The 24,779-nt window shown below is 34.6% G+C and overlaps 1 long non-coding RNA gene across 2 annotated transcripts in view; it reads left to right on the top strand.

Annotated features, from left to right (window-relative positions):
* Positions 1-23,507: 23,507 nt before the first annotated feature.
* Positions 23,508-24,779, top strand: part of LOC145686313 (uncharacterized) — a 150,921-nt gene continuing 149,649 nt past the window's right edge. For both annotated transcript variants that reach the window (XR_014131586.1, XR_014131585.1), the window contains exon 1: positions 23,508-23,560. This is a non-coding gene — a long non-coding RNA (uncharacterized LOC145686313). The remainder of the gene's footprint in view (positions 23,561-24,779) is intronic.

Here is a 24,779-nt window from a genome sequence, read left to right as displayed (position 1 = left end):
GATTGCTGTGAGGACTAACGAAAAATATTATGTGATAATAATAATAATAATAATAAAGGATCTTAATGATGAATATATTTTTTCAACTTTTATTACAATTGCTGTCTCTTCCCGTGAATCTGGTTATATTGGTTTTGTAAGGAATAAAGAGGCTTCAAACAACAATATGATTTGTATAAAAGAGAAAAAGCATTATCAGTTGTATTACAAACTGACAACGGACCTTCTGTCTGTTTTTTTTAAACACAATGTTACGAGGTACAGAAGCCACCACGCCTGCGGTGTGCTTGCTTTTTTGCCTCAGGCAGCTTCAGTACTAAAATTAAGACTTTCATTCTGTCAATTTATGTGTAGCTATCAGTCAGCCACACAGGTTCTTTGCAACGCTGAATTTTACAAGAAAGGTTTTGTTCATCGGATAGGAAGCGAAGCCCATCGTACCTTGTAATCCCTTCCCCTCTTTTGCACAGTGTGTGAAATTTAACGTGTATACTGTAGTAAGTTACAGAAAAGAGAATGCTATATTTTTTAAAAAAAATGACATTATCGAATAAGACTGACCATTATTACAATATATTCTAGATGAAAAATATTCATTTAACAGTCGTTGTACTTAGTTGTCTGCACTGAAATTCCCATAATGTGCTTTCTTCTTTTCTAATATGAGCTCCGAGCTTCTTCGTGGCTAAGTGGTTAGCGTACGCGCCTTTGGCGTGAGAGACCCGGGTTCGATTCCGGTGAGAGCTCATGTAGTACGGATTTCACGATTAATCAGTAGGTCCCATCTCATATAGCCTCGCTGCTGAAAGGGACGACAAAATCAACTCAAATCATATTCAGCAGCATAGGAGATCTAACTCCGAGGGGAATTTTGTCCCTGGAAAACCTCCCAAAATCATCAACGGTACGAAATATGTCTGCAATGCAAGATGTCAATCATTTCAAACTCTATGCTCTGTGACCTAGTTTGCTTTTCATGTTTTCAGTAAACTAGACAGACAAAAGGAAGAATAGAGGCTTTCTTCCAGAAAATTGTGTTCGAGGGTGGGGGGTCACACAGGCCAGTATCCATGGGGAATCTAGGGGGAAGGGCTCACCCTAAATTTTTACATGAGAATGATTTATGAGCATTAAAGTAGTCAGCCATTAGGATTTTCTTTTGTTTTAGGATGATACTAGATTCGACTCCTGGTGTAAGCTCAACTTTCAGTCCTGTGTCATTTGCAGGTCTCGTTTCATACAGATTCGTTGAAAAACCTCTAAACATGTGCTATGACTAGTATGCGAACTAAAGTTTTTTTTAGCAAAAAAGAGTAATTTCTTGCTTTAGACTCTGCCCTGTAATCCAGTTTTTCTGGAGGCGAGATAGTATGGTTGGGAACGGCCAATCAGATTCAAGTTCCGAACCCACATTAAAAAGACCTTCCTTTATAACCTTGGTGTTGTATAAGGACAAAAAACAAAAGTATACTGATAGCTCCAGTAATAGATATTACGGGAAAGAGATTTAAAAAATAGGTGGTTTTGAAATAGAGAAAGGAAAATACCTGAACTTTATTAGTATTACTAGCATATATTACCCACTTTGCTAAGTTGAAATGAAAATTTAAAAGCACAACTCCGTATTTCATGTGTTTAGTACCCATGAAATATGCTGTTTTCGTTTTTAATGGAATCGATTTAAACATCATCGGAAAGATCATTGGTCATCTCGGCGACCCCAAAAATCATGGATTCGACACCAATAATGATCATTTTTGGTCATTTATATGTATATTTCCTCCTCCCCCATGTTGCGGGCCATGGCATCGAAAATGTCAGTGTTCAACTCAGCGACCCCCCACAAATGTGGATTCAGCACTAATTGTCGGTCATTTTCTATTATTTTTAAATATCTCTTGCTCCTCTCCCCCAAGTTGTGGGGTTGAATTTGAATTTAAACGGGATCGAAAGTTTCACTGTTCATCTAAGCGACCCAGAAAGCTATAAATTTGTCACTGATAGTGGCCATTATCGATCATTTTATATATCACTTTCTCCCCTTCCCGCAAGTGGCGGAGCTGATTTTGCATTTAAACCGGATCGAAAATGTCACAGTTCATCAGAATGGATTAGGCACTATGGATAAGGCACTAATATTGGTCATTTTTGATTATTATTATATACAGCTCCCCCTCCCCCGTGCTGCGGCACACGGAATCAGAATTGTCAGTGTTAATCTCAGCTACTCCTAAAACTATTGACTGGACACTAATATTACTCAGTTTCGATCATTTTTAAATGTTTATACCCCTCTCCTTCATTGTACCCCCTTCCCAACTATTAGGGCTGAACTGGGATTGAACCAGCATCAGAAGTGTCACTGTTTGTCTCATCGGGCTCGAAAACTATGGATTCAACAGTAATATCGGTCATTTTTGATCATTTTCAAATTTCTCTCCCTCTCGCCCTCCCCTACATTGCTTTATCAAAGTGAATAGCCTAAAGTAATCCCTGCTCCTAAGCTCATGTATGTTGAAAATTCGAGTTAGATCGGTCGGGTGGATCAAGAGTGATGAAGTCACAAACGCAGTCATATTTATTTTATTTTTTTACATATATCTCCCCCAACCCTTCCCTACATTGGCTCGTCAAAATGAAACGATAAAAAAAACACCTAAGGCCCGACCCTCATATTTGTTGAAAATTAGATGGAGATTGGTTGGGTGGTTCAAAAGTTATCATGTTTTATTAATTTCTATTTATATGTCCCCCTCCCCACCCCCTAGGATGCACCGTTAAAGTGAAATTACAAAAATGTTTCCAGATCCAAACCTCATATATCTTAAAAATTTGATTGCGATCGGTCGGATATTGAAGATATAGTTCAAGAGTTATTAAGGTACAAAAATAGTCACTTTCAGTTTTATATAAAGTGATTTTTATATATCTCCACTCCTTCTCCGCCCCCACGTTGCTCCGTTAAATTAAAATTACAAAAACGATTGAGGCCTGAGCCTGAGCCTCATGTATGTTGAAAATTTGATCAAGAATGGTCCAGTGGTTCAGGAGTTATTAAGTTTTATTTATTTTACACCCCTCCAACTAACTTCTACCATCAAAGTGAATAGCTTTTAACCAACCCAGCCGTAAAACTCTTCCATGTTACAAATTTGATCAAGATCGGTGGGGCGTCTCGGGAGATTTAGAGTCACAAACATATTGTTTCTCAGTTATATATATATTAGTAGTGTCGAATCTAGATATTTTCCTATGGGGGCAACGTATGCCATGGCCCGCATCATGGGGGAGGAGGAAATATACATATAAATGACCAAAAATGATCATTATTGGTGTCGAATCCATGATTTTTGGGGTCGCCGAGATGATCAATGATCTTTCCGATGATGTTTAAATCGATTCCATTACAAACGAAAACAGCATATTTCACGGGTACTAAACACATGAAATACGGAGTTGTGCTTTTAAATTTTCATTTCAAATTAGCAAAGCGGGTAATATATGCTAGTAATACTAATCAAGCTCAGGTATTGTCCTTTCTCTATTTCAAAACCACCTATTTTTTAAATCTCTTTCCCGTAATATCTATTACTGGAGCTATCAGTATACTTTTGTTTTTCGTCCTTATACAACACCAAGGTTATAAAGGAAGGTCTTTTTAATGTGGGTTCGGAACTTGAATCTGATTGGCCGTTCCCAACCATACTATCTCGCCTCCAGAAAAACTGGATTACAGGGCAGAGTCTAAAGCAAGAAATTACTCTTTTTTGCTAAAAAAAACTTTAGTTCGCATACTAGTCATAGCACATGTTTAGAGGTTTTTCAACGAATCTGTATGAAACGAGACCTGCAAATGACACAGGACTGAAAGTTGAGCTTACACCAGGAGTCGAATCTAGTATCATCCTAAAACAAAAGAAAATCCTAATGGCTGACTACTTTAATGCTCATAAATCATTCTCATGTAAAAATTTAGGGTGAGCCCTTCCCCCTAGATTCCCCATGGATACTGGCCTGTGTGACCCCCCACCCTCGAACACAATTTTCTGGAAGAAAGCCTCTATTCTTCCTTTTGTCTGTCTAGTTTACTGAAAACATGAAAAGCAAACTAGGTCACAGAGCATAGAGTTTGAAATGATTGACATCTTGCATTGCAGACATATTTCGTACCGTTGATGATTTTGGGAGGTTTTCCAGGGACAAAATTCCCCTCGGAGTTAGATCTCCTATGCTGCTGAATATGATTTGAGTTGATTTTGTCGTCCCTTTCAGCAGCGAGGCTATATGAGATGGGACCTACTGATTAATCGTGAAATCCGTACTACATGAGCTCTCACCGGAATCGAACCCGGGTCTCTCACGCCAAAGGCGCGTACGCTAACCACTTAGCCACGAAGAAGCTCGGAGCTCATATTAGAAAAGAAGAAAGCACATTATGGGAATTTCAGTGCAGACAACTAAGTACGACTGTTAAATGAATATTTTTCACCTTGAATATATTGTAATAATGGTCAGTCTTATTCGATAAGTCATTTTTTTTAAAAAATATAGCATTCTCTTTTCTGTAACTTACTACAGTATACAAGTTAAATTTCACACACTGTGCAAAAGAGGGGAAGGGATTACAAGGTACGATGGGCTTCGCTTCCTATCCGATGAACAAAACCTTTCTTGTAAAATTCAGCGTTGCAAAGAACCTGTGTGGCTGACTGATAGCTACACATAAATTGACAGAATGAAAGTCTTAATTTTAGTACTGAAGCTGCCTGAGGCAAAAAAGCAAGCACACCGCAGGCGTGGTGGCTTCTGTACCTCGTAACATTGTGTTTAAAAAAAACAGACAGAAGGTCCGTTGTCAGTTTGTAATACAACTGATAATGCTTTTTCTCTTTTATACAAATCATATTGTTGTTTGAAGCCTCTTTATTCCTTACAAAACCAATATAACCAGATTCACGGGAAGAGACAGCAATTGTAATAAAAGTTGAAAAAATATATTCATCATTAAGATCCTTTATTATTATTATTATTATTATTATTATTATTATTATTATTATTATCACGTAATATTTTTCGTTAGTCCTCACAGCAATCAATACTTAGCAGAGGGGTAAAAGTGCGTGGGAACGCGGGGGACCCTATCCTAAAAAACTGGGTACGGCGACCCCCCACTTCCTAAGCATTTACAATGGACAAAGATAGGCATGGGGTACGGCGTGACGTCATGCCGCTACCTACCGTCCCCCTACCTTTTCAGATGATTCCATCCCATCTAGCCTAATCCCACTTAGCCTAACGATTTATCAGCTACTTATATCTCCACGATTAGAATGCCTATCATTTAGGCGAGATGGAAATTCCCATCTTACTTAATCCCATCTCGCCTAAAATTGCGGTAGGATGCAAGGAGGGAATTTCTGTACTAAAGAGGGAATTCCTCTACTAGCATTTTAACCAGATATTTCAATCAATATTGGCACTCGCTGTCAACTACAATATAAATATATAATAAGTACTATACAAGAAGAAAGCATAGGGGGTAGGCGATTTAGTGAACTTAGTTCACTTTTGGTTTGTTTTGGGAATACTGGAAATTGATTGGCATAGAGAAGCTAATCAGAAACAGGATAGAAATATAGAGCGTGTTTCAAAACAACACTGACAACGTTTGGGAGCTGATTCCTGACACCATGATTAGACAACCTGGGTGCACAAATGTTTCCTTTTGGCGCTATGCCCAGCCAGAAACCAGTCGGAAAAATGCCCAAAACAGCAATAACTTGAGAACAAAATATCGGATCGAAGTCGGGGGAAAGGAAATGTATATTATTTTTAGCCATGGCTTCCATTAATGCACAACTCGATATGGTACAGGAGCAGCAAAAAGGTCACCTCAAAGAAATTGAAGAATTATGGGGATATTTTATGTAAGGTTGACCGAAACAAGTTAACTACAATTAAATACGATATTTCAACTACCAGGAATCTTAGAACACGGTCAAAGTTACAAGAACATCATTAAAATTATAAAAAAGGGAAGATGGACACACTTGATTGATCTACTTTGTCTCAGTATAGAATTGGCTATCGAGGAAGAACTGAAATTATATGAAGTCCATAAAGTTTAAATGTTATGCCTTCTAGGCTAATGAACACAGAGAGATCACGCATGGATATTGGGTAGCGTCTGCGACTTTCGCATAGGAGACCCGGCTCCGATTCACGGCGGGAGCGCAAGCATTTCGGATCTCACGTTAATCCGTAGCTCCATATCTCATGTAATTTTGCTACCCAAGGGATGCAAATCCGATCCAATAAGAAAGAGAGGTAATAGATGGAAGCTAATTTTTGGGAAATAATTCGTGAAATGAGAATGTAGGAGAAAACAGGATAATTCCGAGAAATCTCACGGGTATGATGGTATCCACTACAAACTTTAAGTCTGGGATTGAACGAGGTCCAACCCGCAGCCGAAGTAAGCGCTCTATCACTAAGTCACCTGCCCCTACTTTGGAGGAACCCCTATTATTCTGACAGATGTATCGATATACTAAATAATGTTTGTGATAAACCAACATACAAGAAGTACAAACGGTAAGAATGTGGGATTCGTGGAGTTTTCTTTGTGAGAAAATGGTAAGTACGTTTTTTTATGTCAGTTATTCTTAACTGGATGCCCGCGTCTCTTAGGGATTGGGGGAGGACACGGTGACTAAGTGGTAAACACTTGTTTCTGGTACGTGGGGCCTCTGGTTCGATCCTCAGACAAGAAACTTTGTGGTGGACACCATCGTATCGTGTGTGGGTTTTCTCGGGATACTTCAGTTTCCTTCCACATTCTCATTCCATCATATCTTCCATCAACATTCACTTGCCTTAATCATTGTCTTCGTTAGCCTAAAGAGCATAATCGTGGTTCGTTAAAATGAAATACTTCATTTCATTTTACAGGGGTTGCTTACAGTTTGTCGGTGGGTTACCGTTAAGATAATTTTTCAATAGGTTATATTATTGATACTAATATTTGTAAGTAAGAAGGAGTCTATGAGGTTCATAATTTTGAAAGGCTAAGAGCTACAATTGAACGTTGATTGTAAGAAATGCTAAAGGTACGAACTAAATTTGATTTGTGAGTCTTTTAGCATTATTAGTCGTATTATGGACAAAAAATAACTCATATCTACAAACCAAGAAAACTAACAGTGAAATTTGATATTCGACAGTGAAATATAATAATATACAACTTGGATATCAAATTTCGAGGTTAGTTTTCTTGGCTTTGGACATGTTCAACTTACATGTGATTTCGTGATAGTCCAAACTTTCAACATACGAGTATCAGTCTCCTAAATTTTCGTAAATAACTATGAAGATTATCCTAAATGTAACAACTAAGTACAGATACCGATCACTAAAGTTCATAATTGACTTTTGAGAACATGCTGGCCCTAACTGATATATCACATCACTACCTTTCCATTTCCAAAATTATCACAGATTTCAAAATAGCGGATTTGAAGGTGCCGCCAGAGGTTCGCGATCTACTCTGCCAATTCTTCTTCTGTCAATATGAGACACTATTAGCGTTTGCATTGTCTATCTTTCACTATTTTCATGATTCAATAGTTTATTTGATGTAATTCAATAACATAGCATAGCCCTCCTCCCATCAATTTTGACACCCCTCCGTTTCTTATGGCGTTCAGCCCTTATAACTTTGCACATATACATATTTTCATATCCTCTATCAGTCGCACTAAGTCTCATCCCGCAACTCGATTCATCCATTTGGACCCTTTACTTGTCAGGCAATTTCTTATTGATGGAAAAACAAGGAAAATAGTTCTACAATGACTGACAAGTAACACTTCCCAAGTGTATTACTCCGATTTTGATAAAATTTGGTAGGTAGATACTACACATAAAATAAACTAATACGTGTATTTTTATTTTCTGCTGTAAAGTTGTTTCAGGGAGCGATAAACCAGACCCAAAATTTTGAGAGTTGACGCCCGAAAGGTAATAATAAGTGGACCGAAGTGAATGAAATTGTGCACAGATATTGTGGACATAAAATGAGGGAATACGGGTTTCGTATTTTCCTGGAAAAAACGGTTAGGTGGGCCACAGACCCCTCCAAATCTTTGATCACGAAATATCAAAAGTGCTAATAACAGTATGCCAAACTGCTTACAGAACATGAAGAATTGCAACGAAATTTTGTGTAGTGACAATATGCGAAAAATAACTAATGCGTTTTTTATTTTCTGTGGAAAAACGGTAAAAGGGAAAAGGTCTCCACACAAAATTTGGAAAATTGACGCTCAAAAGGCAAAAACAAGTGGACCGAAGTGAATGAAACTGTGCTCAAATATTGTAGAGGTAAGACGAAGGAATACGTTTTTCGTTTTTTCCTGCAAAGAAAAAACTTTTGGGTGGACCGAGGCGTCTGGTGGCGGAAGGAGTGGACAGAAGCGAAAGAAATTGTGTGTAGATATTGGATATGTAAAATAAGACCTTTCGTGTTTCACAAGTGTATCCATCCGATTTTTCAAATTTGGAAGATCAACAGTAAGCACAAACAGTATATATACTATTTTATAATATTTCGGGAGGCACCTTTAACGCTTACAATGTTTTCGTGATCAAATGTTTGGAGGGCTCCGTGCCCCACCCAACCATCTTTTTTCCAGGAAAATACGAAATTCGTATTCCCTTATTTTGTGTGTAAAATATCTGTGCATAATTTCATTCACTTCGGTTCACTTCTTCTTGCCTTTCGGGCGTAAACTTTCAAAATTTTGGGTGATAGTTTTGCCCTCTAAAACCGTTTTTCCGCAGAAAATAAAAACCCGTATTCATTCATTTCTTGCGTATTGTCAACACGTAAAGTTTCACTGCAATTTTCATGTCCTTTACACATTTGACCTGGTGTTACTAACACTTTTCATATTTTGTGGGGTCCTTGCACCACCCAACCGTTTTTTTTATGAAAATACTAAACCCGTACCCTAATTTTACGTCTACAATATCTGTTCACAATTCCATTCAGTTCGGTTAACTTCTATTTGCCTTTCGGGTGTCAACTTTTTACAATTTTCGGTGCGAGCTTTTGCCTCCTAAAACCGTATTTCCGCAGTAAATAAAAAAACTCATATTCGTCTATTTTTCGCGTATTGTCCATACACAAACTTTCCTTGCAATTCGTCATGTCCTTTGCGCACATCTGACATACTGATACTAGAACTTTTGATATTTCTTGATCAAATGTTTGGATGGTTCCGTGCCCCACCCAACCGTTTGTTCCAGGAAAACACGAAACCCGTATTCCTTAACTAGATGTCTGCAATATCTTTTCGCAATTTCATTCACTTCGGTCCACTTCAACTTGCCTTTCAGGCATAAAATTTCAACATTTTGGGTGGGAGCTTTTGCTCCCGAAAATCGTTTTTCCACAGAATATAAAAATAGAATTGATCAAGGTTTGGAGGGGTCTGTGCACCATCTAACCGTCTTTTCCAGGTAAATAGAAGGTTCCGTGCTTCACCCAACATATTTATCAGGAAAATACGAAACCCGTATCCTCATTTTACGTCTGAATCTTTGTTCGCAATTTAATTCACTTCGGTTCACTTCTCCTTGCTTTCCGTGCGTCAGCTTTAAAAATTTTGCGTAGGTACTTTTGCCCCCTAAAATCGTTCTTCCACAGAACATAAAAACCCGTATTCGTTTATTTTTTGCGAATTGTCCATACAGAAAGCTATGTTGCAATTCTTCATGTCGTTACACACATCTCACATACTTTTACCAGAACTTTTGATATTTCGTGATCAAATGATTGGAGGGATCCGTGCCCCACCTAACCGTCTTTTTCAAGTAAATACAAAACTCGTATACCAACATTTTATGTCTACAATATGTGTGCAAAATTTCATTCACTTCGGTTCACTTCTTTTTATCTTTCGGGCGTCAACTTTCAAACGTTTGGTGTGGGTTCTTTTGCCCCCTAAAACCGTTTTCCCGCAGAAAATGAAAAACCGTATTCCTTTGTTTTTTGCGTATTATCTATACATAAAGTTTCGTTGCAATTCTTCATGTCTTTTATATACATTTGACATAGTATTACTAGCACATTTCATATTCCGTGATCAAAAATTTGGAGGGATCCGTGCCTCACCCAACATTTGTTTTAAGAAAATACGAAACCTGTATCCCCATTTTACGTCTGCAATCTCTGTTCACAATTTCATTCACTTCGGTTCACTTCTTCTTGCCTTTCGAGCGTCAGCTTTAAAAATTTTGGTGGGGACTTTTGCCCCTAAAATCGTTTTTCTACAGAACAAAAAATCCCCTATTCGTTTATTTTTGGCGTATTGTCCATACACAAAGTTTCGTTGCAATTCTTCATGTCCTTTACACACGTTTGACATAGTGTTACTAGCACGTTTCATATTTCGTGATCAAAGGTTTGGAGGGGCTCGTGCCCCACCCAACCTTTTTTTTTTTTTTTTTTTTTTTTTTTTAAGGAAAATACGAAACCCGTATCCTCATTTTATGTCTGCAATATCTGTGCACAATTCATTCGCATGCACTTCGGTTCAGTTGTTCTTGAATTTTCCTTTGTCAACTTTCAAAATATTTGATGAGGCTTTTATATTAAACCTTCACATTATGTAACTTTTTTCTTTTTATGAGATTATTTTTTGCTGCGGAGGAGGAGAGGAATGCTTTCCTTTGATATGTGTTTCTTGCCATTCATCTTGTTTGAACTGCTTAAGTAAGATCATGTTGTAACTTTTGATGTCATCCAACTCCGCCACGATAACAAAATTGTCATTTTCAATAATTCGTTTTATTCTGTTATTTGCAGTTTGCCACACTGATATATTTGTTACAAAATTGAGGTTTGTTCCAACGCCTTTCGAATTCGCAACCAACCGAAGCGCCGCGCTTTTTGGGTTGCCTGCTATTGCAGGAAAAGGAAAATTGCAGGTGGTAATGCACTTTTGGAGTCGTGCATGCCATGAACACCCGTATGGTTCAAATAGTACCATTGGATCCCCAAAGGGATATGGAAGCGGTAAGAATTATAATGCAAAGGAATACCGACAAATCAGCTGGAAAGGCACTTGAGAATATCCAGATGCTCTGTTCAACGGGTTCTGAGTAAACTAACCTAATCTATACAAGATCGCTGTAAAATCGCCGTTGTCCAAGAATTCACGCAGAACTAAAACTGCAAGCAACAAAGACTAATGTTTGTTTGTTGGGCTGAGATTAAGCGGCAAATTCTTAACAACGTTTGGTTTTCTGATGAAGCCCACTTTCGCTTGGATGGCTTAGTTAACAAACAAAATATGAGTTTTGTGGTTAATGAGAAGTCACTATTGCTTCATGAGAATCATCATGCTCCGAGGATTATAATGTAGATCACAGTTTCCAGCCATGGGTTACTTAGTCTCTCTTCTTCGAATAAACTAAAAACAATTTACATTTATGAGCATGCTACGCAATAACTTTGTTCTGCAGTTGTTTGATACAGCAGTTTTGTCCATCAACACGCAGTGGTTTATGTTGGATGGTGCAAGACCGCACCATTGTGTTGGATTTCTTAAACGAGATTTTCAACATGAAGGACATTTCAGGTCTGTTTCCAGACCGGTTCTGTGACGAACTATCGTGTCCCCTTCATAGTCTATATCTTAATCCATGTGGGGGATACTTCAAGGAAAAAATATTTCGAAACCTTTCCCAAATTTGATGTAGTTCAGATGACATATTGTTCGGGAGTGTGGTGAAATTACAGAAAACATGAACCATCGAGTAATCAATAACATCCATGTTCGCTTAAATGGAGTTCAAAATAAAAAATAGCTGCCATGTTGAACATGTTCTGGATTGGAGCATCTTCCATAATTTATTCTTTCCTTTGATACTAGTTTCATTGCATTTGCTTACTAATAAAATATGTATTAAGAAAAATGGTGGATTATTTCGTACACTACCCTGAAATTCCAATTATAAACTGATGTGTCAGTGACAGAAAAACATTTTTTGTCTTCAATAAGAAAGGAATCATATTGTGGAGAGCAAAAATTGTTTCTTCAATAGTATGCAAATACCCGATTTAGCCAAAGTGGAGACATGTAGAAGAAAAATTTACACACACGTTGTTGTGTTGCAAGAAAAATATATACGTATATTTGTTACTTTATAAAGATTCTAAGTACAATTGGGAACATATTTGGGCCTAAACTGTACAGAACACAGTAAATTAACAATGAAATGTACCACAATAGTGGAATTAGATGACGCGAGTTAGTTTGAAGTCACAATTGTAGTCACTGTAAGTACAAAAATCACAAATCAAAGTTCCAATGTCATCTTCTGTATTGCTACAGGCTTTGTGTGCCCATCTATAAGAGGTTAGCCACTATATCCCAACCTTTGCGAAATTTTGACTGGGCGTCCAATTCATTATAAAAGATATAGATATAGTCACCTACCTCGTGGTCTTCATCTGATGTCGAAAGCTCAACTTATAATCCTCGTGTCCTTTTTTTTTTCTGGGTTTTAACAGTAATTTGGTTAGGGCCTTTAAATAATTTTCGCTTGAAGGTTTCCCGTTTTGCTTCTTCGGTTTTTGCTCCTGCACCTAACTCCAGTTCTAGTTATGAGGAGACATGTAAGAATTACTTTATTTCCTAGCCGTTTGTCGAACTTTTTACCAACTCATGATTCTTCTTGGAGGAGGAATTGTTTATCTTGGAGATATTGAATAGGAAAACACAATATCCTGCCTAAAGCCTGCGAAGACGCTGAAAATTGCTCATTATGGGCTTCAACTCTTCCTCAATCGTTATGGGAAGAAAGGCTATCGCATCTGGCCTTGGAGTTGATTGCTTGGCTACATCTTTTCAAAAAGTAGGAAGTTAATGACAGTAACTGCTACAGGTACCACAAGTTGGTGTTGCTCAGACAATCATTTGTCGCTGATTCATGCTACAGCTTCAGTTTGTTCAGGCAAAGAATTGTTGTTGGTTGATGTACCAACTTAGGATTGTTCAGCCAATGGAGTATCCCCACTTTTCGTTGTCTTTTAAATCGTATTAGAGGATGGAAAGAGGTGAATATGAAACATCTCACTTCATTAAACTTTCTTAAAATATTTACATTATTTTTCTGGAATACGACGTAAAATAAGTCGCATATTCTGCGAATCTTGTTGGTAATAACTTTTCAAGGCGCGTGTAAAGTTGGTTAATCTGGAGTTACAGCTATATTGCCGGGGCGCTGCGGCTGTCTTCTGTAAACAAATAGTGCTTTTGTTTGTAGTATCTTTATTTTAAAATTATGTGTTATGTTGTAATTAAAATCAAATGTGATTATATAGATGTTCAATGGTTGAAGTGACGGTATGCGGTGGTATGCCATACCGTCTCTGGTTTTTGAGTGATGAAGGTATACCGTCTCTGTTTTTTCAATGATTAAAACATACCATCACTGGAAAATAGATGCTAAATACTTTTAATAATTGAGGAATAGCTTTGTACATAAAAAGATTTTATTTCTTCTGCAGAAATAATTTTTAAGTTGACAACACCGACATTTTTGTTATCTTTTTCTACCTTTTTGTTTTTAAAATGAGATGTCATCAAAGAAGCTCATCAAGTTTATGTTTTGATGTGCCATATTGAATTCTTTCTTTGTTATGTATGTGTTTGTGTCTTGCCTTAATACATATAAATGTCGGGTTTTGAGCATGGGCGGATTTAGGGATTGTCTGCTGATCGGAAGAACCTTCCGGGGTTTGGAATACCCCACAGTCAAATGGGGGACATGGAGTTTTCCCGCAGGAAATTGTTAATATAAAAACTCGGTTTTTGAGCATTTTCGTGTATAATTATCTGTAATACAACCTAATGTGATATTTTTTTTTTTCAGAAAGTTGTTGGCATTGGATCAAGGTCTCTTCATGTACAGTACCTCCTCCGTAACTACAGAGAAGCTCTTCAATGATTTTGAGTCATTATGTAAATAGAAATGCAATCTTTTAGGCAACATATCCTCACTGTATTTCAACACTTAGATAACCGGTATGACGAGTCAAAATCATAATAAAACATACCATCTCTGCTTTTTTCCCACTTCGAACACTGCATAATATGGGATATCTTTAGAAACAGACATCTATGAATGGCATAATATTCTCTTCATTTTTAGCCACAAGGAATTTTTATTCTAGAAAGTAAGTAGTATTGATTTAGTGTGGTATCCATAAAAGAGATGCGACAGTTGATAAGAGATAGTTTATCGCTTGTTTAATTAAGGATAAGGGGGACTATCGAAGGAGGTGATGCAATAGGAAAGGGTAAAGGTCAATTGATTGATAAAGAACACGTGATGTGTTTCACAATAATAGATGACGAAAGGAAAGGTTGAATGACCACTACGAAGGTCACAGTGGATGGTCCCTGTACAGGACCACACCGCATGGTCCCTGGAAATGACCCCTGTGCAGGACCCCAGCCCATGGCCCCTGGAAATGGTGCCTTCCATGCCTTGCAGCTTATGTAATGGCAAGCCATACTTCTTGTTAAAAAGCTTATTGGTAAAAACAAGACCAATACGAACAGCATGTGAGAAGATAAAAGGAAATGACCCCTGTATAGGTACACCCTGACCCTGTTTATTGAATTTTAAAAAATATGAAATTATATTTATGTGGACACAGGAATTGAACTCGGGAAAATAGGAAATTACTTTATTTTATTTTATTGCATTATTTAGCCATAGTTGGTGTTCGTACTAAAGACAGAGTCTTGTTCTCGCACATCCATCACCGAAGAACTTAAGACATGAACTGAGGTTTAGCGCGCTTTGAAAACCCGGATGAATTGACCTTTGTACAATTAGATAAACTTGTTGATCGACTAAACATCATGTGATGATGAGTAATTTTGACCGTTGATACATGACTAAACATCATGTGACTATGCCCCAATAAGTAATTTTGACCGTTGATACATGACTAAACATCATGTGATAAGTAATTTGGGCTACAACAGTATGATTAAGTAACATGTGATTGATAACTAACCACGTTTGATTATGCATAAGGTGAACACGTGATGGGATGTTCACCAACAGATGAATAAGCATTATATGACACTGCCAGGGAACGCTATGATAAGATAATATAAAAGAAACTGTTAACGCACTACGAAATAAGATAGATAGGGTATTGAACTTATATGATTAAAGATCCTTGTTATTAATTAAGATTGGCAGAGCGTTAAATACATAAGCGAGAGATTCCCAATGATAAATAAAACTGAATTTATCATTATAGATGTTTTGAACTTTGAAAACTTGTTGTTTTAATAGGTTGGTTTAAAATATCATGTGGTTTGACTACAACATGATAGCATATTGTTTACGTGTTTTCCGTATATCATGTGCTTATGATGACGGCTTGTTTTGAAATTATATTTGAAAAAATATAATGATCATGTGATATGACGTTGGTGATAAAATGTTTCCTTATATACTGGGGTTTGAAGAGAAGTTGTTCATAGAGGCATTAACGCTGTAGAGTTGATTAAGAGTTAAGTAGAGAGTCAGATTTGAGATGGATTCTAATATTGAACCGGCAATGAAGAAGTTTAAGTCTTTAGACGCTCCGGAATCTCCAGAAATAATTATTGAGGAGGAGATTATTCATCTTAGACATGAACCTGTTTTAATTCCAACATCACCAGTGGGATCACCTTCATTATTGAGAGCATCAAATAATGGACCATTGTTTGGTACAACATTAAAAGTACCAGCAATGAAATGGACGCTGGATGTTGAGAAAGAAGAAGAAGCAAAACAATCACCACCACCAGCGATATATGTGGAGAATGAGGAAGCAAGACCCCCATCGCCGGATTTATTTATTGAAGAGGAGGAAGAAGGAAGAACAGCAGCACAACCACCATTGATATATGTGGAGGAGGATGAGGAAGAAGGAAGAACACCAGCACAACCACCATTGATATATGTGGAGGAGGAAGAAGCAACACCAGCACAACCACCATTGATATATGTGGAGGATGAGGAAGCAAGACCCCCATCACCAGATTTATTTATTGAAGAGGATGAAGAAGCAAGGTTTCCATCATTATATGTGGATGCGGAGGAAGCAAGACCACCATTGACAAGTTTATTCATTGAAGAGGAGGAAGAAGCAAGACCACCAATGACACATGTAAAGGATGAAGAAGAAGAAGTAAGGCCCCCATCGCCAGACTTATTTAGTGAGGTGGAAGAAGAGGAAATTCTTCGTTTATTTGAGGAATTGGACGAATGTAAACCTGATACACCAATTGCAAGTGTTACACCACAAAAGGAACCAATGGATTTATCAGTGCGACGAAAAGAAAAGTGTGAGTGTGGTTTTGATATTGTGGACAAAAACTGTGTACATAAAAGTATTTTAAATTGGAAACCTGAAAATGTATTATTATGTCAAGGCTGCAAGTTTAATTATTACAATCAGCTTGGACATCATTGTTTGCTGGCTAACCAACTGTCATTAGAGGCGGAAGCATGGCTTATTATGGCAAATGAAAATGTAAGAAACGACGTTTATATTAGTTATTTGATTTCACATGCTAATATGTATGTTAATGAACATTTGTTTAAGAAACAATATAATGAATTATTGCAAAATCCGAATTATATTGAGGAATTACCCAATATATTATTAGAGAAAGATAGAAATGTAACATTTAAAGCATGATTTTTGTATTCATATTTTGTTTTGTACATATATTATTTCTTTGTATTATTATTTTGCTTGTATATATTTTTTGTTAGTGAAATAAATATTTAACCAAAATTTTATTTTTGATTTTTATTTATTATTAAAGACTTTTCCTGAATAATAATAAAAATAGGTAATATATTATAATTGGATATAAGAATTGGTATTTACAATGAGCTTTAATGCAAAGAAACTTATTTTTCAAATACACAACTTGTAAATTATAAAAAGTTATACGTTAATTAGAAATGCAATATGAAAACTGTAGAAACTTTTTCAAATACATATGGTATAAAAGTTGGAAAAAACAAAATGAAAATGAAAATACAAGTTTAAAAACAAAATAAAAATAAAAATACAAGTTTAAAAACAAAATGCAAAAACGCAAACGAAAAAAAAAAGTTTTTTTACTTGCATGCATTATAAAATGCACAAGTAAATTTTATGACATGTGAATTTTGTCTTGTTATATGCACATGTTAAAGTTTTTTTACTTGCATGAATTAATTTTTACAGAATACTTTAAGTATAATAATATTGTAAAACGCATTTACACAAAACAAAAACACATTTAAGGAAATAATAATAAAAAATGAAAACAAGTAATATACACTGATAAAATTTTATTCACAATAAGATATACACACAAATACATTTGTATTTGTTAATAATGTTAACATTCTTTGATACATTGTTTAATACATTCAAGATTTATATTAGTATATGCACAATTACATATTGGACAGTTTTCCACTAATTTATACACACTTTTATTATTATTTACTAATTGATTAACAGAAGAGTTTCCATTACAACTTTTTAAAATGCGGATTATATAGTAAATCTTTTTGTAAAAATAATTTGGTAATTAATTCAATGTTGTCTTTGTTTAATAAAATGTTATATAATGTCCATGTAAATTCCCAATCATCAATTTCAGTATCAGAATGCACTCTTGCAAATTGTTCATATAATTCATCAAAAGTTTGTGCGCTTACCATTGTACGCCATGCATTATAGCATAACATATTATAGTCCGAAGTAATACAATCGTGTTCTTCTATTTTGCTTCTGTTTTGAAAACATCCGTAACACAAAAGTTCTCGATGTGGTTTCCAACGGGCAATACACATTAACACACAGTGTTCTTTTATAGAAAAAGAAGAACAATGATATTCGCATTTCTCGTATCTATTTAGGAAAATACAACGATGTTTACAATAACGATTCTTGAAACACATTTTTGTCCTTTTCCAGATATGCTTCTCTTAAATCAAAAATATGATAATCATTCAATGTAATTTCTTGATATGAATAGTTAAATTTGTTTATAAGATTTAGAATATTGTTGGTATTTATATATTTTACATGAATTTTCAAATATTGTTTTAATATTTGATCACGTGTTGATTTTTTAATTAGGAAATTCCACACAACAGTATTTAATTCCTCATCGGTTTCAGTTAAACATTTATGAACAGTTTTATTTTCACTACGATTTGCACAACCTTCACAAAGTAAAGGTTCAGAAAGTTTATAATTTTCTAGTAATTGTTTTACACAAATTTCACTTACGTTATTAGTAGTACAATTACACTTTACTTCGTTGAATATAAGATTATCATTAGAAATTATATCTTGACTTGTTACTTCCTCTTGAAATGGTATTTCACTTGATTCTCTGAAACTTCTTCTATACACTTGTTCGGGTATTGGCTCCTGTGTTGGAAATATTATGCGACATGTATCATTTTCTTCAGGAATTTCAGGATCATTTGGATTAACAAGTATAATTTTCTTTTGTTTTTCAAGTTGAAACTGTTTTTCACGTGGTGAAATATACTTAGAGTCTACAGTATTACTTTTGGATAATAAAAGATTAGTTTGAATTTCACCTTTTTGTTTTTTATTATGAGAAGTTGAAAATGGTTTTATATGTAGTGATGTATTTCTTTTTCGTTTTGCACTAGCGGAAACAGACGGCCTTTGACTGTACATTTTATCACGGTAGAATCCGCTTTATATCAGTATGAACCATGACCTCATTTATAATCACAAACCTGCGCAGAAGATTGCGCATTAACATATTTAATTTTTACATACATTGGATTTGTTTTATATGTGAAAATAGACATTTTATAATAAATTACATGATATATAATTATTGTACTTATAAAACATTAAACCATATATTATTGAACTTTTAAAGACAAGGTAAAGGATACAATGTATAGGAATATGTTCATACATTTAAAGGTTAAAACTAATATTGAGCGTTTTGCAGTGCATAAGGCTATACATTAAATATAATTAAAATAAGTGTAAAAGGATTACATAGTTTATTGCAGATTTCTTTAAATGAAACATTTTTTTATTTTATGTGCAAGCAAAGGAGATGAAAATAAATATATTGCAGAATGTTATGTCCACGAAGGCATACAGTTAGATGAGAAAAATATTGGATTAAACCCTGGCTTAAGGTACATAACCAAGCTATTTATCAATTTGTTCTACGGCAAATGGGGACGAAGAATGGTTTTGTTGCAATCAGTGGTTGTTAACACGTTAGAAAAGCTTTACGGCTTCCTATGGGCACCGCAGTACGAAGTACAAAGCGTACTATTCATTGGGGAAAACATGCTGTTATTACATATAAAAATGTTGAAAATGAAAATAAGCCGTTAAAGTTTCAAACGTTGTACTTGCTGCGTTTATTACATTATGGACGCGGTTAAAGCTTTACGATTTGTTGACAACTGTAACACCAATAGTATTATGTTTAGCGGCGCAATGAATAACCTAAGCTTACGTTGGGTTTATACCTGGGAGAGCTAACCAATAAAGTTTTCGAAGGGTGAAAACTAAATTATATATACAAAATCAGGGGAAAATTAATTTTGAACATTTTTTTATATTTTAGTACATGCAAAGGAGTGAAACAAAAGAAAAAAATTTTTAAGTAAAAGAATAAAGACATATAGTTGTAAAAAAGTATAACAAAACAATTGAAGTATATGATAAAAGTTTTAGCGAAAGTATTAGTTAAATTATAAAATTTATATAAGTATGTTTTTGTAAGACACTAGTGAATAAATATTATGTACGATTAAATATGTACATGGTGACTACTACTACTACTACAACTATTAAAAGCATAAACACAACAATATTTAAAGATTCATTTTTTATTTAAGAATTAAACTTAAAGGTATTTGTCACGAAATTATATTATTAGTATTGACTGTACAATTGATGTAGTACTAAAACTGGGTAAACAACACCGTGGAACACTATTTTTGGGATGATAAAAATAATAATAATAATAATTATTATTATTATAAACAAGTATATCTATTAACGTTTACTGTTTACTATAATTATACTATTTATTAATACATAGTTTAAGTAACCCATGACAATGATTACTATTTTTATATATTTCTTATACAAAGTTATTGTCATGTAAAATAGTTGGAAGAATATACTTTTCCAATTATATTGTATACTAAGAAAACTGTTAACATTTGCAGAGAATTACTTGTTATTATTAGCACTATAAAAAAAAAGTTACTTCTTCGAATCGTATGCATACTGAAAAAATTGTTTAATATTAGTTCACAGCAGTGCACATTACATTTTTTTTTGTGAATCATTGATAACAGTTTCACATTATTTCAAGTTTTAATTACACACATACAACATTTTCAAGTATATGCCTTTTAAAGTCCTTTTCTAGGAATATTTTTATTAGTTCATTAATAAATTCCTCATTTTCAATTGCTTTTTCATATATATTAAAAAATTGTTGTAATGTTGTAAATGTTTTTCCATGGGATTTCTCAAACTGTAGTAAAATCTCATCTTGGATGTCCATATTAGTAATTAAACATAAGACACTTGTTTTTAAAATATCCTTGTGTATGACCAGACATTCACGGTTAATACTTTGCTTATATTTGTCTGAACACAGAACACACACTAGCAAACTTCTTCTCTTGGGCTCCCACAATTGAAAGGTTTTTATTAAACATTGAATGTTAATTTCATTATTTATGCATTGGCACATGTTATCCGACATGATTTAGCAGTACGTAGAAACAAAATTTTTAAATAAGTCTTTTACATATATACCCAAAACTAAGGTATTGAGTAGATCTCTTTATTTTAACGCTGTATTTATATATATTGCTGTAATGTCATTGAGCAATCTTAGTGGAAACGCCCACTTAAATTTAAGCAACCAATCATTTTATTCTTGTTTATGCTTTCTGCAGTATCAGTTTACAAAAACTTTATTCTATGTAGTTTACACCATTACTAACTGGCTCATTGTCCTATTCTTTGTAACTTTAATATTGCCTTCCACGTACTGAAAACCGCACAAAACTTCGTACAAGAAAAGTTTATCAATCATATTGAACTCACCAGTTGAACACAGGAAATCCATCTAAAACAAAAAAAAAGAAAACATTTTTGAGTTCTATGTAATAAAAAAAAATCTAGCAAAACAGGCAATAATCAATAACCTGCTTTGAAAACTATAAAAGAAACTTGTTTATTAATTATTGGTTAAAAAACAACTACAGCTAAAGAAATGTTCAATAAATATATTAATTATTATTATTATGAAATACACTCACCTTCTAATTCTTAGTTGTTTTTGTTAAAAATGCCCTCGCTAATGTTTATTTTGCAACTGCACACCGTAAAACAGATAAATATTTTTTCTAAATTCAGTACTACTATTAGCACTAGTAATATTTATTTTAAATTACGTCAAGGACGAGTACAATAAAATGATATTAAAACGAAATATTATATTATTATATATGTCATTACATTAAACAAGTTTACGAATGTTTTGACGCAATTATGTGGTAAGTAATGCCACTTAGCGGCCTTATTCAAAAGCATTCAGTATAGTATTAAGTCGTCTGCAAACGGGTTCATAAAACAACACGTCTCTGTGCATTTTTTTCCAATTCCCATTCTATACGTGTTTCCAATAACAGTACACATGTATGTAGCCTTGTTTCAATTGCAAAATATCCTAAACCCCATTCTATATACGTTTGCATTAACAGTACATATCTATGTAGCCTTATTCCAAAATTCTGAAATATCCTAAAGTCCATGCTATACGTATTTGCGTTGACAGTATACATTTATGTAGCCTTATTCCAATTGGAAAATATCCTAAGACCCATTCTATAGGCATTTATGTTAACAGTACACATGTATGTGTCCTTATTGCAATTGTAAAATAGCTGAACGCATATTTTGTCCACCGCAATATTCATTTTTAAACTAAGTATCGCAAAAAAAGTCCTCATTCCGCACTCTATAATTAAGCTTTCCTTTAAATAGTCCGTGAATATTCTTAGTATGGGCTAGCTACCCTTTAAGCATTCTTAATATCCCCTAAATGCTGATTAATTATCCTTACTATGGGATAACTACCCTTTAAATATACCCTAATAGTCCTTAAATATCCTTAGTTTGGAATAACTACCCTTTAATTATCCTTAAATATCCTTAGTATACCCCCTTGACTACCTTTAGTATCCCCTAATAGTCCTTAAATATCCTTAGTATGGGCTAGCTACCCTTTAAGTATCCCCTAATAGTCCTTGAATATTTTTAGTAAGGGCTAACTACCCTTTAATTATCCCCTAATACTCCTTGAATATTCTTACTATGGGCTAACTAGCCTTTAAGCATTCTTAATATTCCCTGATTATTCCTTGATTAACCTTACTATGGGCTAACTAGCCTTTGATTATCCCCTAAATAGTCGCTGACCATCTTTACTATCCCGTAACTACCCCTTGACTATCTTTAGTATTCCGTAACTACCCCTTGATTATCTTTAGTATACCCTAAATAGTCCCTGACCATCTTTACTATCCCGTAACTACCCCTTGACTATCTTTAGTATACCCCCTTTCATTATCCACTAAATAGTCCTTGACTATTCTTAGTATGGGCTAACTACCCTTTAAGTATCCCCTAATAGTCCTTGAATATCCTTAGTAAGGGCTGACTATCCTTTAATTACCCCCTAATAGTCATTGAATATCCTTAGTATGGGGTAACTACCCTTTAAGTATCCCCTAAATAGTCCCTGCCTATCTTTAGTATCCCCCCCTTGACTATCTTTAGGTTGGGCCCTTTGATTATTCCCTAAATAGTCCCTGATCATTTTTAGTTTACCCCTTGACTATTCTTAGTTTGCCCCTATTTTGTTTGTTACTAACACAATGTGTCTTACTACATAGTCTTTGAATAATACAATGTGGCTTAGTAAGTTGTCTGTTACTAACACAATGTGTCTTACATACTGTTTGAATAAATAATCCATCGCAAAATCCATAAAATAAGCAAATGTGTTACATTATAGTCTGTGTTTTGCAGTCTAAATATCATAAAGGGTAATGAATCGGCTCATATTCCTACAGGCTACAATACAAATTGACCTAAAGCATTTTCATTTATTTTTATTTTAGAAACTAGGCAACACATATACTTTTTCTGCACTTGTAATTAAACTATATTATAAAAATTACCATTTCTTAATATATAATACGTTTATTAATAAGTTATTTCAATTAGTAAAGACACTTGCAATTCGCAAAATTTAGATACGGTATCGCAAAGCAGCATTAGTGCTGCCTCCTAGTGGGTAAATTCTAAAACTTATGATTCATCTCCCTCCGCGTGGTTTAAACATGCTGCAGTTAATGAAAAGACGTAAGTTTATTTTTATAGTTTGTTAAAGAATAAAGGTATACAATTTTTAAATAATTGGTTACGAGAATTTTGTATTTTAATTATTTTATGTATATTGATTTATATTTTTCACAAAGTGTGATAAAAATACTGTATAGCCCACACGTGTGCATGTTCATTGATAATACATCGTGAAATAATATTCTTTTACAATTAATTAAACATTTTTTCATTTAACGAGCTTATTTTTAAAAGTTTTGTATCTTTTTAACCAAAAGTATGTATTGGTATACAATTTCCTACAAATTTTAATTACCAGTCATTTACATGTTTCGGAACTTTTTTGCTCGTTTACATAGATTTTAATCAATGAGTTCTTCACATGTTCAAACGCTGTGTTCGGAATTTGCAAGAACCGTTAAAATAATACCATTCATTAAAATATAACTTGGTATGCATTGCCATCAAATTAAAACCAAGTTGTAATAGGTGACCATCAACAGTAAGTAAATGATGCTAATTCAATACACGTACGTGTGTGCTCTAGCAAAAGTGAATAACTAATTTCTCTGCGCTAGCAATAGCAAAAAAAGTACTAGCTATCAAATAAAAATTAAATGTAGTATTTCCTTAATGTTAACGTGCGCATTTTCCCAAAGAAGACGCGGTATTAATGCTAAAAAATATTTTATTACATTTAAAACACAGTGTGTTACTACATTTCGCGTCGCTGAGCGAGTGTTAGTAATAAAAGGTCATCCAGTAAGGGCGCGTTACAATAACTTAGTAACAAACCCCACGGTCGTGCATTAAAGGGGGCGTAATACAAGGTCGTCCGGTAAAGGCGCGTTAGCGACGGTCACAATACCATAGGTGGCGTTAGCAAATATAAACATCTTAGGTTACCTTAGTAAAAAACCATGTGGTTTTCAAGTAAAGGCGCGTTGGCGAGTATAGGCATCTTAGGTTAGTTTATTAAGGAACCATATGGTTTTCAAGTAAAGGCGCGTTAGCGACGGTTACGTTACAATAGCTTAGTAAAAAAATGTGGTTTTCCACTAATGCACATTAGCAAGTATAAACATCTTAGCTTACCTTAGTAAAAAACATATAGTTTTCAAGTAAAGGCGCGTTAGCAAGTATAGCCATCTTAGCTTACCTTAATAATGGATAGGCAATTTAAATTTTGTGCTAGGCAACTAATTTGTCCGCGGAAGTTATATGATACGAACTATTTTAT

This window comes from Thermobia domestica, chromosome 1, assembly GCF_964235325.1.
Source record: "Thermobia domestica chromosome 1, izTheDome1.hap1.1, whole genome shotgun sequence".
In the NCBI taxonomy this organism is placed as follows: domain Eukaryota; kingdom Metazoa; phylum Arthropoda; class Insecta; order Zygentoma; family Lepismatidae; genus Thermobia; species Thermobia domestica.
Note: the sequence above shows the minus strand (reverse complement) of the source record. Positions and strands in the feature narration are given on the sequence as shown.